This window comes from Etheostoma cragini, chromosome 4 (assembly GCF_013103735.1).
Source record: "Etheostoma cragini isolate CJK2018 chromosome 4, CSU_Ecrag_1.0, whole genome shotgun sequence".
NCBI classification, from domain to species: domain Eukaryota; kingdom Metazoa; phylum Chordata; class Actinopteri; order Perciformes; family Percidae; genus Etheostoma; species Etheostoma cragini.
In genome coordinates, this window is record NC_048410.1 from 5,211,810 (window position 1) to 5,221,531 (window position 9,722).

Below are 9,722 nucleotides of genomic sequence, written 5' to 3' on the forward strand. Positions count from 1 at the left end.
CTGCAGCTGACAGATTTGGTCAACTAGCAAGCTAGCTAATTAAGCTAACGTTTTCTCCTTGAGTTGGTTTTTCCAGTTTACTTATATTAAAATTAGAAACCTGTAGAAGGGGTCAATCCATTGGTGCATAAAGACTACACTACTAAAATGTGTGTCCCAGGCAAGAAATTAGCCCCCTCACCATGCAGTTCCATGTCATTTTCCGACGCTACATTGTTCCGACCTCTCAATAACCCAAAAAATTCCCCTTGCTCCTACAGCCTACGTCCAGGATTGAAGCCCAAGTTCAAGTTTATTGTCATATGCACCTTAGTACAGATTACAACAGCATTGAAATGCAATATGCCTTTTGCACTCTCCCAGCACCAGTCAACAATAACAGTTATAAATAAGATCAATAGCACTTAAAAACATCTAGAATATCCAAGCACAATATACATAGTGACTAAGTTCGGACCACTGCCCTCCTTCCAGCTGTGCCATCATTCATTAACTTTAGTACCTGGGGGTCAAAACGTAGAATCTAATGATTTGTAACTTAAATCACGAGAGCCATGAATTCTGTTCAAATTAAACACTGTTGATGCAAAGGGGGTTTACATTGTATTTTGGTCATGATTTGGAGTGAACTTTGGAAGGGATGTTTGGGCTAAAAAGTGATGACTTGGATGTGATCTTTAGTCTGCCATGTAGCAAGTCCTATATGTTATCTAACATGTGACCAAAACATATCCTATACAAAGTATGTCTAATGTATTGAAAGCTAGAGTGTGTACCTCTAGTGGAGACACTCTCCAAGCTTCTTCAGAGCTTGTAAATTGAATCTTTGATATAATAAACTTTATAGTCAAGAAACAGTGTTGAGGCGGCCTTCTTTTGACACATCCTCCAGCATTGTTGTTCAGACACCACAAAAAACTATCCCTAAAACGTGATGTGCATGTTGGGTTACTCTGCAAACAACAGACTGTGTGCAGGATGACTAGAATTCTGCATAACACCTCATGCCTTCTTAGTACTGCGTTTCCAGTAAATGTGTTGGAGCGGTTGATGTGGAACCCCAAAGATTTTAGATGCAGTTTTGACCACCTTTGTCAGAAGATTAAGGTCATGTAAAGTAGCCCTACCAAACCCCACTACAATGTTTCCTGTCAATATACTCTTAATTGTGCAATGGTAAAGTTTCTGTTGAATGTTAAGGGACATGCAATATTTCTTGAGACACCTCAGAAAATAAAGCCTCTCATCTGCCAACTTAATGGCACACTTGCTATGAAGTCTGAAGTCTGAAATGTAGATGCCTAAGAACTGGTCCGACATCCCTTTGTTTTGTTTTGTGAAGAAAAAAAAACTGTGCTCCGACATCCCATTGTTCCGACCATATAGCTAGGCTTTTGTTGATCACCTCCCATGATCTAAAATCTGAATCAACAATAACAAGCAAAATTACTTTTATCTAGCCTAATACACACAGTCTCTTCACCGGTTTGCATGCAGTTTATTGTCCCAAATTCCCCGTAACCCCATTTGTGCTGTGGACGAAGTACACAAGTTGATCCACTGGTAAGAGTAAATTACATTTAAGCATTTATCCGGCTAATTTAAATAGCTTACGTTACTGTATTTTGTTAACAGTAACATCATTTAAAATGTTATGTAGTGTTTTCTTTTGCGGAGTGCAAATGTTCCACCAATACAAGTTCCTTCTCGAGACTATTTTGCAGAACCATTGTCTGACTGCATCCGGAGCTTAGCGCCGCCCAAGACAGTTGTGATTGGTTCAAAGCAATGCAAACAACCCAGAGCATTTTTTTTCTCCTATTCTAGGATGTATCTCTGAGGTCTGGAAATGCAAGACTTTCCCAGTATTATAAGTTTTATATTATTATTATTTCAGTCTGTTTAAGCCTAATTCTGTTTGGCTTTTTAATTTACAGTATATATGGTTCATATTTTACATACAATATGTTGCTGTGGTATAAACATCCCCAAATCCTATAAAGAGCAGGAATGAGCTGCTACCTGAACTCTAGTAGCTACCCGGCTTCCACTCAGTGGAATAATTTACACAGTGGATGTGCTAGTTGTAACCTGTGTCACCACAAGCTAACGTAGTCCAATAATAAGATGTTAATTTTTTGGCCTTGGAAGTTATCTTGGGTTATTTAATATGACGGTAAGCTAGTTAGCTGTGCTTGCTAATCATTGCTGCTCATGTTACTGCAGATAAATCCATTTCTTAAACTGTGTTTTTGGTACCACTGCCTCTTTGTGTGGAGAAATCTGAACTTGAAATGCCTGCAGTGCCGCAATAGTTAATAAACTATGATTGTTGTTTAGATCAGGGTTTAGCTGGCTTAAATAATTTCACTGCCAATTCATTCTTACTCGATACGTCCACAGTGTCATCCCCAGAGCTTATTATGTAGAACAGTTATGAAATCCACATGCTCACAGTACAGATTACTCATATAAGGGACCGTTTTTTAAGTATGCTCTCATGCTGCATGAATTTCCTCCCAATAATGTTTTCATTATCACTGTAAACATGACACTCCATTTATGATGTTTACCGCATTCCTTGTAAAAGTGCGCCTGCATATAACTTCATTTGTCTGAAAGGGAAGTGAAAAAAGCAACACCAAATGCAAGTTGACTTTATTCTACGCCAGCAAAACGCCAACTCTCTCCTCACCAAACAGCAAAGTGTCAGACTTGCTATCAGTCCTTAGCAGAGTGTGAAGTATCCCAACTCTTTGATGTGTTAAATATGAAATCTGACCATAGAACAAAGCAGCTGTCAGCAACCAGCACGTGTCAAAAGCAATCCACGCCAATTATTATTGAGTTTCTGTCATGCATGCATCTGCTGTGCAGACAAGGTGGTGTGTTACAGTACTGTAGTGCTAACAAAGACTTCAGACAGTCTTCAGAAATAAACATCACAACCTGTACTTGTCTTCATCAAAGTCTGCAAATACAGTCCAAGATGCACCTTTTGTCCAGAGCGCTTTGAGAATAATCTGCTGCAAGTGTTGGTCCCAACACTGTACTGTGACCTAGAGTATACGACTTTAACTTTGTCAAAGGCTCTCCACATTAACAGCAACACAATCACTGGATCACAAATCACACACTGTAAGTTATGAGAGTTACATGCTGTGTCTCTCATGACATTGAGGGGAAAGCGAGAAGGTGCTTGCTGAGTGTGTAGCCATGCTGTGTTGCCCAAATAGATACGTTCCATCTGAGAGTGATGCAGCCTTCGGAGTGATCCCGCTAGACAGATGAGTGCTACTTGAATGTTAATGAGGGCTCCTTTAGACACGCATAAATTAAATGATTAGATGTCTGCAATCATGCAAGGTCCTTAGGTGTCCCCTATTTATGGCATTTGAAATGTAGCTGCCTTTATTTACGACGTGTCTCTCCTGCACAGGCTTCGCCACCTGAGCAGGCTAACGCTTTCAAAAGACGAGTTTTTTAATGACCTGAAAATGAATCACTCTGGCAGAATCATACGAGAAGCGGAGCCCTCCCCCTTTTTGAAAACAAAAAGGGAAATTGTGCCATCTACTTAAAAAGCTTGCAGATGTCTTGGACGAAGTCCGTGCTACAGAAAGTGAGGGATGCAGTAAAACATGTTTGTTTCAGAGATGCTGCTTACTGAAATACACACTGGCGAGCCTCTGAGAGGGCCTCAGAGGACAGCGCAGTCCCTGATCACAGTCACCTAACAATGAATCTTCTTCTTCCTCAGTTCACACGCTCTTCATTGTCGTTTTCTAGTTTCAACAACAGCTATTTTCATCTTCATGATTGCATTAATTACAGCATAACTCATTTCTCTTGTCTCCAGTAGTGTTTTCCCCATAGAAAACACTATGTCAGGGCTTCAACAAAGGAAGGGAACAGCACATATACTCAGTTGGCACTTCATTAATCAACATAAGAAATCAGCATCACTTGACACGTATCCAGCTCTCAATGAATCTACAACTGCATTGTGTTTTCCTTTTAATGGCATATATTCTATTCTGAAGGTTTTAATGAGATTTAGGCTGGACTCTGATTGTTGTAATGATCAAAGAGATGCAGCCACATATATCCAAATAGCTCAGTATGTGGTGATGAAGCTTCACGGTGGACAGGCAGAAAGTGACTGCTTCTTTATTGAATCATCAGGCACATTTTAAAGACTTATCAGGGTCCCAAGAAGACTCTAGGGTGCATCAATTATTAGAAGCACCTAAGTTACAGTCATCCACTTTCAGGCCAAAGTAAAGACTTTTTGTGTTTTTGTGGAGAGAGGGAGAGAGAAATTTCTCTTAAGATTCTCACCCCCCCGCCCCCCCTTCTATTTATTAGGGTAATGAATTTCCGACTGCAGTGCCAGTTCCACTGAGCCTGCTTCTCGGCCTAATTCTCTGTAACATTTCCTCATTGCCGCTGGGGAACATTATATGAAGGCAGGGCTTACAATACCATCAATATGCCCAAGACGACAATCGGACGTCTCATAGATATTAATGGAAGTGCAAATTAAATCAAAGTTGGAGTGCAGCTATCGGGGCTATGATCAATGCCTTTTGCACAGTCAGATTTAATATGGGGTTTGTAATTTGAGTATCCAAACAAAATGTGCATCTTAATGGGAAAGATGAAAGTAATCCCACATGGGGAGGAAATAACACATTAGCTGCATTGTAATTAGAGAACTCGGAGTGCAATGTTTCCCCGGCTCAGTATTAATGTTGAATAAAAGCCTGATACATTTACAATGTGGACATTTGAATTGTTTTTTGGACACCTCTTGAGATGCTATTGGAGGCATCCTTTAAGAAAACAAAAAACAAAAAAAAACAGTTTAAAATCTAATACAAACAATATAGAAAAAAACAGCTAATCCAGTTGCGTGACTAATAATACAGCAGGAACACATCTGTGTAGCAGTTATTGCAACTAATGAAAGTTCAAAACATTTGAAAGCCAAGAAAGTAAAAGGGAACACAAGAAAAGTATATGAAACATTTGGTTAAAAAGTTCGTAATAAAGCCTGACTGTGCAAGTCACCTCACAAGCATTCAAAGGGAATAGGACATAACAAAGAGGCTTCCATCTGAATATGTGCTGTATTTTTTTTATATAGCGCTTTTCCAGTCTTAACAACTGCTCAAAGCGCTTTTACATCTACAGGGAACATTCACCATTCACACACATTCATACACTGTGGCCGGGGCTGCCGTACAAGGTGCCACCTGCTCATCAGATAAACACTCACACACATTCACACTCCGGTGCGCAGCACCGGGGGCAACTCGGGGTTCAGTGTCTTGCCCAAGGACACTTCGACAATGACTGCAGGGGCGGGGATCAAACCACCAACCTTCCGATTGGCAGGCAACCGCTCTACCACTGAGCCACAGCCGCCCCTACACACCAGCAGCCAGTTAAAGTGACCCCATGTGAAGTCGGCAGGTAGCAGGAAGAGAGCAAACAGCAAAACAGAATTTTCAATGAATAACACATGAGATGACAAATATCGGTAGACAATGATCCTATGTCTCCATCAAGTGCAACACACACACACACACACACGCAGTGCTGCCAGGTTAGTATTACATTGTCCCATTAGAACAAACACTATCAGTAAGATCCGTCGACTCTCATGGTTAACAAGAAACACTGTCTTTTTTTTCTCAACCCGTTTTCTTATGCAACCAAATTGTTGACTAGGTCAGCTGATGATGGCCAGATGATGTTACCTTGCCCAAAATCAAATGCTTTTTATACAGTTATTTATGGTGCCATCAATCATTGGAATAATTGGCCACTGAATAAACAAACAATGAATAGCAAAATCTCTGTAAAGTACCATCTGAGAATGCACAATTTAAAATTGTGAGTTGGGAACGGACATATTTACTGTATGAATGTAATGATGAATGTAATACTGTAATAACTTATTCTGAATAATTTCTGTTGATGTTTATAATGATGTCTACGATGTTTTACTGCTTTTAGATTCTCATTTTTTTTACTTTTTGTTGGACCCCGGGAAGAGTAGCTCATCCCACTTTGGTGACAGCTAATGGGGATCCTTTGATTTAAAATGAAACAGCAGTTAAGAGTTACATAGTTATAGTTAGGAGTGCAATCAGATGCTTTTGTAAATGAGAATTAAGTTAAATATTTAGACATTCATTTATTTTGTCTTGTTGGTGATTTCCATCTCAGTTAGTTCTCTAACAAAATGTAGTTTTACATTTTGGGAAAACACCTACGCTATTTAGCTTTCTTTGCCGAGCTACATTAAAATATCGATACCCTACCACTCTCATGACTGTAAAGCAAATACAGTATGCAGCTAGATCGAGCAGCCAGTTAGCGTAGCATCAAGACTGGAAGCGTGGGAAGCTGTCTGGAGGTCACAAAGTGCCCACCCTCACCTATACAGCTCATTACCTATCACATTAGATCTTCTTTAATTCATACAAAAAACAAACTTTCAAAATGTTGTTTTACACAGCAGTAGATTCTTACAAACCATACAAATCTTTTTATCCAGCAAATACACATACTGTATTTCCTAAGATTTCAAACTATGTATGTTGTTAATAATATATTTGTACACATTGATATTTAAAGATTTTTGAAAGGTCTCTGAAATAGCTGCACGATACAGTGCACTCCTCTTTTCTACCTAGTGGCTTAGTTCATTTTAAAGATTAAAGACATTCTCTTAAAATGAACGAGCTTTTAAAAGCAATGTTTGTCACAGAAAAATTAAAGTTTTACACTTGTTTTGAAGCAAAATGACGATCACATTTTCCATCAGTCAAATTATATTGTCTAGGGTCAATAAGTTAAAAGTTCACACAGCAATACCAGCCCTTACTAGAAAATAAATTTTGACATGGTCTTTTTGCTGTTGCACAGACCTATCTTAGATGAAAGCGTTAAGGGGCTCAACTCAATTTATAAGGGGTAACATTTCATATTCAAACACCTCACTGAGTGGGTATATAACAGGACGCCCTAGTCCATCAATAAAAATGTATTGATATTGTCAAATGTTAATATGTCATCCATAAACCCTTGGGTCCTCTTGTCACCAGGACACAGCCTTAGCAACACATATTGCCTCACCGTGTTGTTTGGCATCGACCCGGGTCTCCCTCTGAACGCCTGCTGCTGTAAAATCTTGCATACCGTGACAGAGTAGAGCATTAATCAAAGTTGATTTCAAGTGTGAGGGCGCAAGTGCCTTTTTCTGCTGGAGAACTGTTTAGCACAACAGCCCTATGTTACAACAGAGTCCGACTCTTCAGTTTAATGGTAGCAAAAGGAGTTAATAAATAATGGATTCAAGATCACTTACACTTCATGAAGCAGGCCACTGTGTGGCATTCAAGGGGGTATCACATGTTGCTGCTCAAATTATAGATTTGTTTTTTTTTTAGCTGCAATTGTGAAGGAAAACAAGACCTTCAAGCAGGCTCTGAAAGAGTTTAATATGGTACAAAACATGACGGCAAAATAACAGTTTAGACTTCGCCACTGAACAATAGTAGCTGGGAAAAGCTGGGAACAGAAGGACTGTGGGTAAAAACAGCTTTTGGTCTCAACTGTATGTTACAATGTTTTGCATCCCTTCTGGTAGACTTGGGGCTGCAACAATCCCTTTTATTTGCAGAAACTGTCAACACTCATGTGTCCCAACTTTACCTTTATTTAACCTTGACAGTAGAGTACGAAAAGAAATGATAAAACACTGAGGCTGTTAGCCAAATCATATTTGTCTTAAGAAAAGATTGGGTCTGTAGATGCAAATGGATTTTGTAATTTATCAGGTAGTGTTACAGATTCATATTTGCACTTCATTGTCTCTGGACTTTAAAGGCTACTCCATCTCCACTTAAAAAATGATTAGAATTACATTTCTTAATGCATTTGAAATTGTAATTGTCCACTATCAAACCACATTTAAATGAAAATATGATTATTTATTCATCATGTATTTGATTGTCTCTAGTTGAGCTGTTTGCATACCAGAATTGGAGAGGTGTACTTATATTATCTCATACACGTAAGACGTAAGAGTTTATTGATATTACCTTTAGATGATAGCTATTAATGTGATAACCTCTTGTTGTAACATGTCCTTGTGTCAGGTCTGTAGCTGCCTGTCTTTATACTGCCCCTCAGTGGCAGGACAGGGAAATGGCCTAAACAAGACACTTGGCATTAGTGTGAACACATTCTGCAAGACCTTTCATGCAAGCACTGTGGCAAACTTTGATATTTCACCATTGAGTATGAGGATAACAATCCCAATAATTTCTGATGTGCCAATGCAGCTGGAGATAAATAGCACAGAGCAGAGGAGGTGATCAGATCTCACTCCATATCTTAATGGGATCCTCTCACACGCCATTCCCATTAATGACCAATCCCTCAATTATGTAAATCAGAGAATGGTCACTAACAGTGAGAAGTTGAAGTTGATCACATAAACAGCAACAGTGTCACATTGCAGAGTGCTAATTGGCCACTACTTTTCGTATAATTGCAGCGAACGGGGTCACGTCCTCAACTAACCTCTCCGTTGTTCAGCACACAAACAGTTAATGGACCAATAAAGATGGTGCTCACAAGGACCACTTGTGGGGACCATTTGGCAAGACAGAGATGGAGAGAGGTGGCCTGGGATGATGCAATCCTGCATATGGTACACCAGAGTCTCAGACCAAAGGGAGGGTACACCAAGGTCCACAATACAACTCGTACTCTGGCTTGAATGGGATCTGCTGCTCATCGCTGAACCAATCATTCTGGTACTACTTTGGTGCCAATAAATACTGTATTTCTGCCAGAAAAAAGGAAGTTTTTCCTTGCCACTGTAGCACCAAATGCCGGCTCTTGGAAGGGAAAACCGTTGGGTCTTTTGTAAATTATAGTGTGGTCCACAGCTACTCTATCTGTAAAGTGACCTGAAATAACTCTTGTTTCAATTTGACACTAAAAATAAAATTGGTTTCAAAATTTGATTGTAGATCTGATTTTGTCAAGCTTCTTCTTTTGTGTAGTTTCGGTACTTTCAATACTATGATTTAGCGTTAATTATATAAACGCTGAAGCTTACATGTGCCAGTTTATTTGGTTATTCAAAAATCACACATACAGTTCATGTACTTCAAAGTAGCCACTCTTGGTTTATCACAATACTGCCACATCTTTAATTATCGTGTAAAGCCCTTGGAACTGCATTTGTATGAGTGCTATAGAAATACACTTAATGTTTTAAAGTATGCTCTGCCTTTTTGCAACAAATACAATAAAAGGATCAGAGTCACATTTGTCAAAATTGTTGTGTGTTTAAACATTAGATGCATAAAATAATGTCAAAAGAAAATACAGCAGAATATGTGATGCATTTGAAGGTACAGTAACAGTTTTCCTTTTCTTTCTTGGACTTCACAGATATATTCTCAGACATGTTAGCACATTTCTATTGTGTGGCGAGAAAACTGGCAGCTGTTGTACCTCTTTTTTCATTATATTTATTTAACATGTGTTTTTTATCCACTAAGAAGTTCAGGGTGCCACAGTCAGAACACACGAAACAAACCACACAAAGAGAACAAAAAGCTACCGCTTATCTCCTCACAATATAAAACAGATGTTGAATTACCAAAAGTTAAACATCCAGTAAGATTTTA